The 12,403-nt window shown below is 39.9% G+C and overlaps 1 long non-coding RNA gene across 2 annotated transcripts in view; it reads right to left on the minus strand.

The window, feature by feature from the left end:
* Positions 842 to 12,403, minus strand: part of LOC110255612 — a 34,264-nt gene continuing 22,702 nt past the window's right edge. For both annotated transcript variants that reach the window (XR_002336156.1, XR_002336157.1), the window contains 2 exons: positions 2,627 to 2,791; positions 842 to 1,890 (listed from right to left, as the gene is read on the minus strand). This is a non-coding gene — a long non-coding RNA (uncharacterized LOC110255612). The remainder of the gene's footprint in view (positions 1,891 to 2,626; positions 2,792 to 12,403) is intronic.

A 12,403-nucleotide genomic window follows, 5' to 3' on the forward strand; every position in this document is an offset into this window, starting at 1 on the left:
TGACTGACAATCTTTATACCCAAGGGATAAGTTGGGTACCACAGGCCCCTAGAGAATAGCACAGTGCCATGTCCCCAGGGAGTAACTGTGAGGTAGAGTGACTGAATACAAAAGACACTTACAAAAAGAATGATCAGTCTGGCTGGCATCAGAGAAACCTTTGGAGAGGCAGCAACCTTTGAGCAGAGCCTCAAAGAGGAGAAAATGGAGAGTGAAAGCATATTTAAACCAATAATGAAAACAACTGGCATTCGCTGTGCCAGCTTCTGTGGTAAGCACTCCACATGCATTATTTCCTCCTTCCAACCACCCTCTGACATCTAAGTATGCCCACTTTATGGATGAGGAAACTGAGACTCAGAAATTAAGGAACTTGACCCAGGTCACACAACTATATAGTACAGTCAGAACTCATCCCAGGATATGTGATGAATAACCAACAGGATGCTTCACTGCCTGGGTAGAGGAACAGCAGGAGAGGAAGCCCAGCTGTAGGAGGAAACAGGCTGATTGTCAAGGAGTCAGCAAGGATTGGTCATACCAAAGGGGTGACAGAGCATGGGTGTCTGGGCAAGTCATGCCTCTGCTGCTAGATCCTTAAATACCTGCCCCATCCCCTGTGCCTGGCACACAGAGATGCTCAAGATTGCTTGTTAAATTTAATTGGCAATGTAAGGCAAGGACCCAGCACGAGAAGCAATGATATAATTGGGATTCTTTGCTTATTATACCTCCTAGTTGACTAATATTTTGAAGTTTAACAGGGCATGAACAGATTTATATGGGGGGGAAATGTCTTAAATACATCAATACAAGCTGGGAAAATAAAGGATAACAAGAATGAATGAACATGTGAAATCATCTTTTATTCATCTATTCATGCAACACACATTTCCTGGTTGGTCACTTTGTATTAGTTCCTGTGCTGGGGCCCCCCTGAAAGGGCAAAACAAAAGGATATCAGCTTCCACTATAAGCTTTCTAACAAGATAGAATTCAAGTCACCTCCCACACCATGTATGGAACAGTGAGCAGTTTTCAAGGCTCTACTGCCTGCTGGGTGCTCTTAGATGACAGGTCCTCAAATGCTTCCAAGAGGAGGTAAACAGGCAAAGGAAGAATTGCTGCACAATGCAATGAGTGCCCCCTAAAGGGGGATTATAACTAAGACAAATATCTGCACCAAAGAAGGATATAAAAATCCTGATCTGGTCTATATCCGCTGAATTTACTTGGAATAAGTTTAGAAGTTTTCTGTTAAGCCGAGTAAGTTCATCTCCCTGGACTCCAAGGACCAGAGCAGATCCCCTTTTAGAAAAGGCTTGTAGCTCTAGAATTAGATTCTGCACTCCTCCAGCCATTGAGAAATCAAGGCACAAAGGCCAGATGAAAAAAATAATATAAGAGTAACAGAACACAGATAGAATACTCAAACTGGATAGGCAGACGATAATATTCACTAAGGCTTCTGTTTTTTTTGGGGGGGGGTTTGACAAGACACCAAAAGATAAAACATTCATTTATTCATAAGTAGGTTAAAGTTACAATTGCGCAATACAATGGTAGTTGCTTTTGCCTAATTGCTAAATTCCAGTATGTCAGTGGCAGTCCACTGAAAGTCAGATCCCATTACTCAGAAACTGTAAATTCAAGCAGTTATGTCCCAACCGTTTGTTATAAAACATAAAATTCAAAAAAATTCAGAAAGTTCAACTGCATGTATTTAGAAAAATTCCAAATGAAAGCTCGATGAAGGAGGAAGGATGATAACAGCAAGGACAATTGTTTCATTAAAATGCCTAGAAGATGACGCTGGTCTTGGCATATAGCTTACTAGGTTGTGTGACATCATGCAAATCACTTTCTCCTTCTGGGCCTCAGTTTTGTCATCTGTAAAATAAGGGGATTGGACAAAAATTTCCATCCTTATCCTGTGATATTATGAAAACTTAGCAATTTACAGTCATAGTCAAGAAATGGCAAATATTCTGGCCTTGACTGACACCTTCAGTGGATTGGTATTTATGAGTTGCCTGGGAGTGGAGAAAGATTCTGAGCCCTAGTCCAACTTCAGAGGGAAAGAGCCAAAGGCTTTAACACTGTCTGGATGGGACAAATGGGATGAGGGGTACACAAGAGCTACTGTGGTTCTAGTTGAATCCTCACTTTCTTTTTAAACCAGAAAAGTTGGACCCTGAATGGTTTAGGGACATGCAATGCTCACAGAACAAATCAGTAGATAATACAAACTCTAAGTTGAATTTTTATTATTGTCTGTACTCTTTTTTATAATATTGATAATTATTGTATCTTCTTGCATCTTGTATCCGAACAAAATTAAAGTGGCTTACAAAAGGTTGCATGAGGTCAATGAATACAGAAATAAGACAAAAAGAAACGTATTATTTCATTTTATCATACTCAGGGCTGTCGAACTGATTTGTCCAGAGGACAATTTATTTCATATCACTATACTGCTCAGCGATGCCCTAAAGTCCTTATGATCTTTCCCTAACTGCCCTTCCAAGCCTGTATTCCAATTGTACTGGTCTACAATTCCCCATACACAGTATAGCAGATACCCATCCGGGAAGGTCTGATCACCATGCAAGTCATCCCCCCTTACCTAGGAACTTTGAGATCTTCCCTGGGAAGCCAGGTGTATGTAACTTTCGCCTCCTGGCAGTAGTTCATGAAACTGACATAATGTAGGGCAAGAACATTCTCTTCAATTAAAGAGTTGGGAGTAGCCACGGTCCACTGTGTGAATGAAGGAGCAGGGAAAGCAGGTCTGCAGAGACATGAATGAAGCAGAATGAGATTTCGCTGGGTTCCTGATTGCTTCTCAACCCTGATTCCAATTCCTTCCTGAAGCCCAGATGCATGTCTGTCTTTGAGTTTCCCCCAAACACCCCTGAATCCTTACCATAATATCTGCCATCTCTTAAGCTTTCACAGTAATTCATCTGCATCCCTTGCTGTGGCTTCTCCCTTATTCTACAGATCTCACCTTCAAGTCCCTACTCTGGAAAACTTCCTTCAGAAATCTTTTGCTGATTCCCCCAGAAGAAGTGATGTCTTCAACCTATGAATTCCTGCTGTGCTGCATCTATATATTTCTTATGACATATCTGCCTGAGAGCACACTTTCATGATTATACATCCTGGTTTTTTTTACCATAATTTCTAAGCTTCTTGTAAAGATCCATGCCTTATTCATTATTGTAATCTCCATATACCAGGTACAGCAGAAGTGTCAACCTTTATTTGCTCAAAGAAGAAAAAAAAAAGGATGAACAAATAAGTACCTTTTATTCATTTTCTACACTTGAGCAAATCCCTAAACCTCTCTTTTCCACAGAAGTGGAGATTGGATCAGCCAATTTACCCAGTTAATGTGAGCAATGTAGACAGACAAATAGGATAACTGTGACCCAGAGGTCTACTCCGGGGCCAGAATGACGCCATTTGGTTGTCAATACCGATCACGTTTAATTAGAAAATTGCCAGATTTCCGCTCTTCTTAGTGCTATGTGGACATCACCTGAAAGCAAAGGGATGACAAGCTGTTCTTAGCATCTGCAATATTTATGTAATAAACATGTTTTCATTTGAGAAAATGTGTGCCTACTTCTGAACATGATCAGAGCCTTTTAGAATTTTTTCTCTATTCCCCACACCAACTTTCTTCAGTGGTTAGGATCAAGAAACTGTAAGTGTATAATTCCTAGAGTTATTAAAGTCATGTTAATTTTATTTTAATTCACATCGTAGAAATAAGCATTCACAGAGTAGATTTAGAGTAGGGTTAAAAATCAAGATTAGGGCTTAAGAAATAATCACTCCAGAAAGAGAATGGAGTCATTTGAGATGCCTCGTGACTCTGCGAAGTGGGTTATTAACCTGTCAAGGACCTATGTCTGCTCCGAACACCTCTCTGGTCTTTCATGACCCTATCAGAGCTCCTTCCAGATGAAAGCATAGCTGTAATCACTGTGTTTTATGCCATCCACTCAGTTTCTCAAATGGCAGGTTATACTCAGAGTGAGATTTGCTTTTTGATCTGTCTGTATCTGTGTTGATGCCCCATCAGAACTGGAAGAAGCCTGTCAGTAATCATTAACAGAGGGTTAGAGCAAAAAACTTTCAAGTGTTCATTTGCCAGTCTCCATAATTCAAAACAGTCATGCAGCAGTAACCAGGCTGCTCATCTTGGTATTCAGGCTTAAGCATGTGACATTTGCATGGACTTGCTGGTAAATAAACCTTAAGGGTGGAGCACTCAATTGTTATTATCAAGAATAAACACCAAGGATTAAGATTCAATATCTATGGCATTTTCCTATCTGTGCTTATTGACTAAAGGGGTGCTTAAATTATGAAACTGCAAGAATTCACCTATGTTTTCAAAAGGCATATTGGAAAAGCATTATTCATTATGCCCAACATAAACAATTGATTGTCATATCTGCTAATTCGAAAATCTCTTTTTACATGGAAGGCACATGTCTTATTTTTTTAACTATCTAAAATAGAAAGTGGAAGATCAAAAAATCCACAAAAAAAGTTTTTTTAAATTACAATGCTACTGCCCTGAGAGTATCAAGGTTAAAATTTCTGCTTTATAGTCTTTCAGCCACTTCAATATATGTAGATATGCATGTGAGAGTGATAAAAATTTGTATTTAAAATTAAAATGATATAATACTCATACTATTTTGTAATATACTTTTTTCACTTAGTAATATAGCATCAATATTGCTCTGACCCAAATGTTGACACGTTTTTTTGTAAAGGGTCAGAGGGTAAATATTCTAGGCTTTCCGGGTCACACTGTCTTTGCCACAACTATTCAACTCTATTTTTATAGCAAGAAAGCAACCGTACACAATACGTAAAAAAATGGATATGACTATGTTCCAAAAAAACTTTTTTTTTGCAAAAACAAGTAGCAGAAACACTGTGTTCATGGAATAAAGACTCAATATAGCAAAGATTTCGATTCTCCCTATATTGATATACAGGTTTAACATAACTCCTGTCATATTTCCAGCAAATCTTTTTGCATTTATGGACAAGATAATTCTAAAATGTGTATGAAAAGGCAAAGGAACTAGAAGAGCTAAAATAAGTTTCAGAGAAGACTACAGTGGGAAGAGTCACTCTGTCCAATTTTAAGATGTATTTTATGGCTGCAGAAATCAAGACTGTGTGGTAGTACAAACCAAATATCTAACAAAGAACTTTCTGGAGTAGATATTACTAGAGACCTATCAGAACAGCCAAAATAAAAAATAATGGCAATACCCAAAGCTGGCAAGGATGCAGAGCTACTGGATCTCTTATGCACTGTTTGGGGTACTGTAAAATAATATAGCCACTCAGCAGTTACTTAAAAAGCTAAACATATACTTACTATCCAACCCAGCAGCCACATTTCTAGGCATTTATCCCAGAGAAATGAAAACCTATATCCATACCAAAACCTATTCACAAGCGGTCAGAGCAGTTTCATTTGTAATAGTCAAAAGGAGGAAGCAACCACAACGTCCCCTTCAGGAGGTAAATAGTTAAACAAGATCTGATAGATCCAGGCATTCCCTTGTGGTGCAGTAAGTTTAAGTATCCATCGTTGTCACCACAGCAGCCCAGGTTGCTGCTGTGGCACAGGTTCAAGCCCTGGCCCAGTAACTTCCCCATAGCCTAGGTGTGGCCAAAAAAAAAATATGATAGATCTTTACATGGACTATTACTCAGCCAAAACGAAATGAACTAGTGATACACCTATAATTTAAATATATCTCATGGACATAATGCAGAGTGGGGGGGGCGGATTTCAAAAGGTAGTATAAATTGTATGATTTTGCTTACATAACATTCCCAAAATAACAAAGTCACAAAGATGGAAAACAGATTAATGGTTGCCAAGGTCTAGAAATGGAAAGGGAGAAAGGATAGGTATGACTATCAAAAGAGAGCACAAGAGAGACCTTTGTGACAATGGAATAGTTCTCTATCTGGATTGTGGTTGTAACTGTAGAAATCCACACAAACATTCCACTAATGTCAGTTCCCTGGGTGATACTGTACTACAGTTATGTAAGATGCAACCAGTGGAGGAAATTAGGTGACTGATACACAGGAGCTTTCTGTTCTATCTTTTCTTTCTATTCTATCTTCCTGTGAATCCATAGTTATTTTAAAATTAAAAGCTTCTTTAGGAGTTCCCTTCGTGGTGCAGAGGAAACAAATACGACAGAGAACCATGAGGTTGCGGGTTCGATCGCTGGCCTCACTCAGTGGGTCAAGGATCCGGCATTGCCATGAGCTGTGGTGTAGGTTGCAGATGCAGCTCAGATCCCATGTTGGTGTGGCTGTGGCATAGGCCAGCAGCTGTAGCTCTGATTAGACCCCTAGCCTGGGAACCTCCACGTGCCACAGGTGTAGCTCTAAAAAGCAAAATAAATGAATTAATTAATTAATTAAAGTTTTTTTTAAAAGCAGGTGAAAGGCCATTGCCATAGTTTGACTACAGTTTGCTAACCCCTGATCTAGAAAATTAGCTGTTTTGATAGTATTTATTAGATGTAGAAGAGGTCTTTCAGTATACATAATTTATTTAACAATTTCTCTGCTTCTAATTCTTCTCTTTATAACACCAAGACCTAGAATATTTTATATCTTTTTATACATTTATAGTTACTTCTCTAGAATAAATACCTAAAATCACAGTACCGAATATACACATATCTTTAAACTCTTGGCATAATATTGTCAATTATCTTCTAAAAATTTCCAATCAATTCATATTCCCATCAGTGCTGTAGGAGAGTGTGTACCCATATATTCATACAATATATATTATCTTTAAAAAAAAAAAAACTTTGCACACTTGTCAAGAAGGAATATCTTTGTTTTTCTTCATTTTAAGCGTATTCTGCCTTTTACTTCTAGGTCTTTACTCATGCTGGCCCCTGACACATTCTGCCTCTTCCTAGATAACTGGTACTCAATCATCCCAAGTAAGATGCCACTTCCTGCAGGAAGACCTCCTCCATAATTGGCCCAGATGAGGTAGACTTCTTATTCACTTCCACAGCACCCTATCCTTCTTTGCTCTATCACTTATACTCTGTGGTCACAGCTTGTTTCATTGTGTGTCTTCAATCTTTAGACCTTGATCTCTGTAGGGCTATACTTATCTTGCCCCCTCTTTTTATGCTCAGTAGCACAACGATGCCTGACAAATTGTAGGTGTTCATTAAATACTTACTAAATCAAAGGATGAAAAAAGATTGTATCCATCATAAAGGAGATGTTCTATTTTTCAATCATTCACAACAATATTGATATTTTTACTGTTTATGTATAAAAACATAGATATAAATATATAATGTTGTGTTTCTAGCACCATCCAGGAAAAAAGGTCCTTTACTTATGAAAATAGATATCAGATCAGCACAAAGCCTACTCTTACAGGAGGGAGATAGAGTCATTGGATTATCATAGCTTGATGACACTGGCCATGAAGATTATTCAAATGGCTTTCATTGCACACTTCCCAAGCCACTTTTTAGTTATTATTTTGTTTTTAGGCATAGACTATAGACTACCCAGATGGAGAATATGCAAGCTTAAATATTCCTATCCTTGTGACAATTAGACTTTTTCACTAAACATTAATAAAGTGACATTCAATTTGGGCATCAGTTGCTTATGAACTGTTTCTTATACATTCCCCAAACTCTATCATCTCCCTTACAAGGTAGCAATGACTTCCATGTGCCATCAACCTCCAGGGGCTGGCTGCCTGTTTGCTTTCCCACACTGCAATAGGCATGACATTTAAATCTCTGTCTGTTTTATCCCTAAGCATTCTTATTTCATTGGACTTTTTGAAAGTTCCAAGTATCTTCTAAAACTCTTCATGAAGTCATTCGCAAGCCTCTGTGCTCTTTCTGCCTTAGCCAAAATATGTTCTTTGATTGTAATTGGATTAGATCTAAACTTGGAGAGGTATCAGAATGTGCCCAGTCCTGATCAGACTGTTATGGCTCCTCTTTGGCAAGAGATTTCAAAATCTGATTGTATTCTTTATCAAGACTCCCTATCTATACAAACTTGTTCCTCGTGTTTAAAGGCCTTTGGCATTTAACACAATTAAAGCAGTCAGGTTTATTGTAGGTAGGTGGCTTTTAGAAAAGATCAGAAAGTATGTTTAGTGGCTGGGATTTAAATATTTGTAAAACAGGAGTTCCCATTGTGGCTTGCGGTTAGTGAACCCAACTAGTATTCATGAGGACATGGGTTCGATCCCTGGCATCGCTCAGTGGGTTAAGGATCCTGTGTTGCGTGAGCTGTGATGTAGGTCACAGATGCAACTTGGATCCTGCATTGCTATGGCTGTGGCATAGGCCAGCGGCTACAGCTCCTATTGGACCCCTAGCCTGGGAACCTTCATATGCCACAGCTGCAATCCTAAAAAGACAAAAAAATAAAATAAAATAAAATATATGGAGTTCCCGTCATGGCGCAGTGGTTAACGAATCCGACTAGGAACCATGAGGTTGCGGGTTCGGTCCCTGCCCTTGCTCAGTGGGTTAACAGTCCGGCATTGCCGTGAGCTGTGGTATAGACCGCAGACTCAGCTCGGAGGCTCGGATCCTGCATTGCTATGGCTCTGGCGTAGGCCAGTGGCTACAGCTCCGATTAGACCCCTAGCCTCAGAACCTCCATATGCCGTGGGAGCGGCTCAAGAAATGGCAAAAAAAAAAAAAAAAAAAAAAAAAAAAGCCAAATAAATAAATAAATAAATAAATAAAATATATATATATATATAAAACAGAATTTCTTATCTGAGAATTATACTCTGGATCACAAGCGTTATAACCAGTTGCTAAGAGAGACTATGGAATTGTGACCATCTGACCTGGAAATAAGAGGAAAGGCTAAAGGAGTAGGCGATATATTACAGAGAAAATATACCAGAACTGTAATCCTGTTACTAAGTTACTGCAGGAACCTGCGTTAGCCACTTAACCTCTCTGAGCCTCATTTCCTCATCCACAAACCAAGGGAAGTGGACCAGAAGAAGGATAAATTCCCTTCCAGCTCAAAAGTTCTGTGATTCTGTGGTACAACTGGTCTAGCCCCTCAACATCCAATCCCAGCGAGATATGTGTTTTGTAATTACTCCTATTTAATTTGAGGAAATAAAATATCCCACTGATTTAGAAAAGATTGTATAGGGCTTGTAAAAAAAAAAATGATCTTCTAATCCAGAGTATCACCTTTTTCTACTCACAGACACTTATTTTCATAGAAATTTTAGGTGACAGGCTGAGACTGAATAACCACTCTCACCAACCACTCATCCTCAGGTACAGGCTCAGAAATCATGGGGCCAGGTAGATGCTATTCTGTGCCTCTCTTCTTAGCTCTAGCTAACCTCAGCTCCATCAAAGATGACTGCAGGGTGGTATACTGGAATCCCATGGCACTCGTGGTTTGTGAAAATTCTTCAGCTTCTATAGATCTACAATTTCAATTTCATGGTTAATGTGCTCAGGGCGACATCAAATCATGTAACCACCTTCTTCTCTTTCTTTTTGAAAAAAAAATCTCCTGCACCTGCCACCTACCCTCTTCTTTTCTCTGAGCCAGTGGATTATAACGTGTGGAAATTAATGTCGACATTGAGAGTGGGTGGAGGTACTACGAGCGGCACATGTGAGCCAATGGTAGATAACCAGATGTACTGCTGGCCAGTGTTTTTTGAAGTTGAACATTTGGCAACTCTGCAGTCAGAGGAGGGATAATAACCTCTGAAGTTAGCTACAGGGCTTAGAAGTGTCTGGCATCAGAAAGGTCAATGTGTGATCAACAGGTAAGGTAGATGCCGGAAGAAACAGCAGCAGGAGAAAGAGATAAGGAGCAAAAAGCATCAAACAAACAGCCTCAGACTTGAGAGACGGCCTCCGGGTGTTTGCTGGGCTGGGAATCTGCGACACTGAGTTTGAGTTTTTCTGACCCTTTTATAATTGTGTCATTCATCAAAAAGCCACACTGGAAATGGAGAGCTAGATCAAGTGATTTTCCTGCTGACTGCAGGGTACTTAACAATTTGTCCAGGGTTGGTAGGGGGACAGAGATGAAGGCCTCTCACTTCCTACGTGGGAAGATGGCCCATAGTCACTGTTTCAATCCCTGCAACCTCCGCAATGGCAGTGGACCATTGAAAAGACATCCCCAGACGTTTAAGAAGCTCTAAGTCTTCTCTTACCCCTTAGATATCTACTCCCAAGACTAGGGCCCTACAGGGATATGACATGATTTCCCAGATATGGAACTAGATTAAATAAGATCACATATAAAGACTGCCTCAGAAGTGATACATAATAGGCATTCTCTAAAGGTGAACATCTTCCCTAAATTAAATTCATTTTTGCATTACAGTAAGCTTGAGATGCCTAAGGGACTGTTATATGGAGACATCAGTATTCACTGGGACACTAGTGAAGGTAGGGTTCAAGTTCAAAAAACGAGAAGGTTTATGAAAATGAGAAGGGGTAGACTTGGAAATGAGTCCCTGGTGATGGCATATTAGGGGGCAAAATATCATTTTCTGAGAAGTGAGCATCATCTTGCATGGCCTTGTCACTTATATTTTGCTCACTGGTTGGTCAGTGACTCAACTTACAAACTATGCTTATTCTATGTATTTTATAATAGAATAAATAGCTAAAAATTTAAGTTAGTGGGCCCAACGTTAGGAATTTTTTATTTATTTATTTATTTATTTATTAATGGACAAACCTTCAGAATACAGAAGTTCCTGGGGTAGGGGTCAAATCACATCTGCAGCTACATGTCTACACCACAGCCACCAAGGCCAGATCCAAGCCACATCTGCAACCAATACCGAAGCTTGTGGCAACACCAGATCCTTAACCCACTGAGCAAGGCCAGGGATCAAACCTGCATCCTCACAAAGACCACCCACTAGGCTACAACCAGAAACTCCTGGAAAAGGAAATTTCCTTTTTTGTCTTTTCTAAGGCCGCACCCACGGCATATGGAAGTTCCCAGGCTAGGGGTCTAATCTGAGCTGTAGCTGCCGGTGTAATGCGGGATCCCAGCCACGTCTGCGACCTACACCACAGCTCACAGCTGGGAAGTTTCTTGAATGGCTTTACTAGTAACTGCCTGTCTGCCTTCCCACACATGCCAGACCTAAAATCCACCTCGGTGTCAACCATTCTCCACCAACCAAAGTGCTAGTGATTCAGGCCATGACCTTTTCTCTTTTTCTTACAAAGAAGACTTTAGATTTCATTATGAGCTCCCCTGCTTGACCCTGCTGGCTTTGCAACCGTAAAATGATCCCTCTCCGTGTTTCCTATTTTTCCTTTTAGAAAGAGCAAGTGAGATTCAATTGGTAGGAACATGTGATGAAAAAAAACTGGAATGAGAACTGAAATGGCCTCAAACACCAGCTGCCGAAAGAACAAACCTGGTTAACGATCTAACTTTTAAATATATTGTGTGCTCTCTAGCAAAGAAAATAGCAGCAGAAAAACAGGCAACATAAATGTGTCATAATGTCCACCTACCGAAAAAAAACACTGCATTCTAATGGGGTGGAGGTGGGAGAAATAAGAGAAAGAAAAAAACAAGTAATTTTATTGAAATTCCTACTGTGTGCTGGGTGCTTTGATATATTTTTTTAAATACTATCTCCTTTTTTTTTTATTCTCTAGCCTCCTCAGGATACCATTTGCAGTTTGGATGGAATTCAAGTCTGTTTCAATTTGAGCTTTGGGACTTCTTAGTAGCCCACAAGGAAAGCCTTTTTATCATGTCTCTAAAAAATAAAAAGAGAAATTCTGTTCAAGATGGTATGTCAGGAGTCCCCAAGACTACTCCATGTTTAGAGATTCCCTAGAAGGATTCATGGGACGCATATAGTTGTACTCATGGCTGAGATTTATTACAGCAAAGCAGCGGGAATAAATAGCTGGATCTTATGGGGAAAATAAGCAGGCAGAGTCTGGAGGAATCCATACACAGGGTTTTCTTGTGCACTTTCCCTCCCATAACAGGTGATACACAGCAACTTCTTCCCCAGGAACAAAAATGCAGTATGTGTTGTCATGCCTCTGACCAAGGAAGCCCATTAGAGCCTCTGTGCCCAAGGTCGGGGCAGGGGTGGGCTGGCCACATAGGCACTCCCTGCCCAGCAGACTCCCAGAAGGAACACAAGCATTCAGCAGAAATCGTATTTGCCCAATCTAGGCACGCCAAACCAACCTTATCAGTTAAATGCTGACTACCTGGAATGCTCTGACAGCAGAGTTCCCAGCTGACAGCCAAGGGCTACTCTCCACACAGGCTTTTCTAAAGA

This window comes from Sus scrofa, chromosome 10 (genome assembly GCF_000003025.6).
Source record: "Sus scrofa isolate TJ Tabasco breed Duroc chromosome 10, Sscrofa11.1, whole genome shotgun sequence".
Lineage (NCBI taxonomy): Eukaryota > Metazoa > Chordata > Mammalia > Artiodactyla > Suidae > Sus > Sus scrofa.